We start from the raw sequence: 4,116 nt of genomic DNA, 5'->3' as shown, positions 1-4,116 counted from the left end.
GCTCATCACTAATAAACTCCACCGACCACAATCTCATGTAATCATCACCTTTCATAAAACAGTGAAGTAATTTCATTATTTAGAGAAACTAAACCGAATCAATTCCTAAAATAGAAATGAGACGAAAAGGAGTCAGATCTGAGGAGCAAGGGCTTAAATAAGTCACTTAACTTCCATCTGAAATCACAAGGGCATTGGTGAAAGTGCTGAGCTGTGAAGGAGAACCCAGAAGCAGCCCCAGTTTTCTCGTCATCTTCTTCGTTAGCTCTTAGCCTTCACTTCTACTTGCGCCACCTGCTATTTACCCTGTCACTAGACAGAGACCCGGGCTATGTGGTCAGACCCCTAGGGGAGACGGGAGAGAACACAGAAGCAGCCACAGCTCTGATGTAGACGGGGTGGTGGCTCTCAGAAAAGCCTTTGGGGTGATGGCGGAGCAGCAGACGAAGCAGATCACTTGGCGCTGGTGTATTTGGTGACGGCCTTGGTGCCCTCGGACACGCTTGGCCAGCTTTCCGGGCAGCAGCAGGTGCACGGCTGTCTGGATCTCCCGGGAGGTGATGGTGGAGCGCTTGTTGTAGTGAGCCAGGCGGGAGGATTCCCCATGCGATATGCTCGAAGATGTCGTTGACAGAGGAGTTCATGATGCCCATGGCCTTGTAGGAGATGCCAGTGTCGGGGTGGACCTGCTTCCGCACCTTGTACACGTAGATGGCGTAGCTCTCCTTCCTGCTCTTCCTACATTTCTTGCCGTCCTTCTTCTGAGTCTTAGTGACGGCTTTCTTGGAGCCTTTCTTGGGCGCTGGCGCAGACTTGGCGGGATCAGGCATGGTGAGTATACAGAGATCACAACTCGGAGAAGAGAGAACAATGTTCCTGCTCCTCCAGCGCAGCGGTATTTATAGCCACACATGCAAATGAGCAATGCTGTTTGCTCCTCTTCTACTGGGTAAGAAAGTCATGTGACCTTTGTAAGCTGAGCCCGCTGCGTCTTATTGGTGTTTCCACAAGTCTACTCTCCATTGGCGGCTTCCGATCCATCCAATGATAAGGTAGGAGGTCGGGGCAGCAGCGGATTATTATTGGAGAGTTCAATTCTTCCTCTAATTTTGACTTTTTGGAGACTTACAGTGATGTCTGGACGCGGCAAACAAGGAGGCAAAGTCCTTGCTAAGGCAAAGACCCGCTCATCCCGGACAGGACTCCAGTTCCCAGTCGGCCGTGTGCACAGGCTTCTCCGCAAGGGCAATTATGCCGAGAGAGTCGGAGCCGGCGCTCTGGTCTATCTGGCCTCTGTGCTGGAGTATCTGACTGCTGAGATCCTGGAATTGGCCGGCAATGCTGCCCGGGACAACAAGAAGACATCATCCCCCGTCACCTGCAGCTGGTGGTGCGCAATGACGAGGAGCTCAACAGGCTGCTGGGTGGGGTGACCATTGCCCAGGGAGGCGTGCTGCCCAACATCCAGGCCATCCTGCTGCCCAAGAAGACCGAGAGTAGCAAGGCGCGCAAGAGCAAGTGAGCGCCGCTCCTCCACATCTGTCAGAACAACCAAAGGCTCTTCTAAGAGCCACCACATTCTCCTCATAGGAGCCCACACCGCAGATAGCAGGCGATGGTCCACACTGGGGTATGCTGACACCTGTGTACCAGACAGTATATAGATCTATCTGTGTACACGATCCTTGCTCCACTGTATGATTTGCTGCAGAGGACTCATTTAATCTGTGCAGGACCTCTGGCGTTGCTTGATTACCGGCACTTCACCTGACAAGGCTATGCACAGTGCACTGTGCGGCTGTGTCTGCCAGTAATGACACGGCAGGGGCGACACTGCGCCTATAATTGTGCTTGTGCATCGCCCCACCACATCATTACTACCAGACACAGCCTCACAGTGCACTGCGCATGGCCATGTCAGGTGAACTGCCGGCAATCAAGCAGTGCCAGTAGTCCTACACAGATGCCGTGGAAGCGGTCCGGGCCAGATGGCGGGTGGGCGCCCCTGATGGTCCAGGGTCATATCTGTGACACGCCAGCAGCATTGCACTGACACATGCCTGAGGAGTTGCTGGACAGGACTCAGACCGAGGCAGGTGAGTGAGGTTAGTTGCCGGCTTCCCCAAACCCCATAATAAAAATAATTCTAACGTGTGTGTGTGTGTATGACTGTGTATAAATATTTATGTCTGTTTTATGTGTTTTTAAGAATGTGTTCAAATATGTACGTATGCCTGTATGCACATGTCTGTTTATTGTATGTGTACATATCTGTGTACCATGTGCATGTGTGTGTATGTATGCTTACCGTGTGATTGCATATCTGTGTACTGTGTGTGTATGTGTATGTCTGTGTACTGTGTGTGTGTGTCTGCATGTCTGCGTACTGTGTGTGTGCGCACATGTCTGCATATATGAAGGATGAAGAGGCAGGCTGGGTCCTGTGTTGTAAACCTATTTTTCTCTGAGTCATGTGACACTCCCTCTCCCATCATTCCTCCTCTACGTCTTACACAGCGGCATGATGACGCACCACGCTGTGTCAGAGAGTGGAGCTGGCAGCCGCTGAGGTGATGAGAGAGACGGAAGCAGCAGAGAATGAGGAGCGGTATATATGTATTTATTTTTTATTTATTTTAAATTAATATTATTATTTATTATATTGCCATTTATTCCATGGCGCATTACATGTGAAGAAATGGGAATAAATAGCAAAAACAATTACAATAATCTTGAACAAAACGTGACAGCGACTGGTACAGGAGGAGCAAGGACCCTGCCCACGAGGGCTCACAATCTACAAGGGATGGGTGAGGATACAGTAGGTGAGGGTAGGGCTGGTAGTGGAGTGGTATGGTGGAGCGAGGGTTACTGCAGGTTGTAGGCTTGTTGAGGGGTTGAGATGGGGTAAGATGATGAATTCTGTTTTGTCCATGTTAAGTTTTTGAAATCTAGCAGAGAATAAGGATGAAATAGCGGACAGACATTGTTGGATTTTGGTTAGTAGGGAGGAGATATCGTGTCCAGAGAGGTAGATTTGTGTGTCGTCGGCATAGAGGTGAAAGTTGTGAGACTCCATAAACTGTCCCAGGCCTAAGGTGTAGATGGAGAAGAGTAAAGGTCCTAGAACTGAACCTTGGGGGACACCGACAGATAAAGAGTGAGATGAGGAAGTGGCATGTGAGTGGGAGACACTGAATGTCCGGTCTGTTAGGTATGAGGAGATCCAGGATAGGGCCAAGTCTGTGATGCCGAGAGATGAGAGAGTCTGGAGTAAGAGGGAATGGTCCACTGTGTCAAAGGCAGATGACAGGTCCAGGAGGAGGAGGACAAAGTAGTGTAGCTTGAATTGACTGTTAGTAGGTCATTGGTGTTATGGTTAATATTTTATATCTAGCTTCATTATTTATTTAGGAAAACAATTTATATTTTTGCTATGTCTGAAGCCTCTGCTTTAAACTTGCATCATGGAATGTCTGACTAAGATATTGGTTTCCTGTGAATTCCCTGACAAGAAGGCTTACATTGGGCCAAGGTAAGTGTGTTATCACTGATTGTCTATTTTGGTTTCCTGTTCTGTTGTATGTAACAATTGTAGTTCCGTTTTGTCTAGCTAATAAAGGTGGTGAGTCTTAGCTGCCACACAGAAGACTCTACCTGCTGACAATGCATATTGCATGCATTTTGTCTCTCTCCCTTCATCGATGAAGTATTTTAATTTGAATCTCACTGGCAATGTGAAGACCCTTTGCTGTCTACTCCAATGTTCTCCCTAATAACAAAGAAGAGTCACCACAACATTGGTGACTTTAGTCAGTGCAGTTTCAGTAAAATTGTGCGATCAGAAACCAGATTGTAGGTGGTCGAAGAGGGAGCAGGAGGAGAGGTGGGAGGACAGTTCAGAAAGAACGTGTTGTTCCAGTAGTTTTGAGGCATAGGGGACAAGTGTTATGGGTCGATAGCTAGTCAGAGAGGATAGGTCAAGGGAGGGCTTTTTGAGGTTGGGTGTGATCGAGGCATGTTTGAAGTATTAGGGAAAGACGCCAGTTGTTGATGACAAGTTGAAAAGGTAGGCTAAGGTTGGGATGAAGATAGTGGTAAGGTTTGGGATGAGGT

At 48.4% G+C, this 4,116-nt stretch overlaps 2 pseudogenes; one reads left to right on the top strand and one right to left on the bottom strand.

The window, feature by feature from the left end:
- Positions 1-453: 453 nt before the first annotated feature.
- Positions 454-830, bottom strand: LOC141161085 (histone H2B 1.2-like; annotated as a pseudogene).
- Positions 831-1,133: 303 nt separating this feature from the next.
- LOC141161084 (histone H2A type 1-like) lies at positions 1,134-1,522 on the top strand (annotated as a pseudogene).
- Positions 1,523-4,116: the final 2,594 nt, after the last annotated feature.

This window comes from Phyllobates terribilis, unplaced genomic scaffold (assembly GCF_046119375.1).
Source record: "Phyllobates terribilis strain yellow unplaced genomic scaffold, ASM4611937v1 Scaffold_9__5_contigs__length_417890890, whole genome shotgun sequence".
NCBI lineage: Eukaryota > Metazoa > Chordata > Amphibia > Anura > Dendrobatidae > Phyllobates > Phyllobates terribilis.
This window is presented reverse-complemented; position numbering and strand designations above follow the sequence as displayed.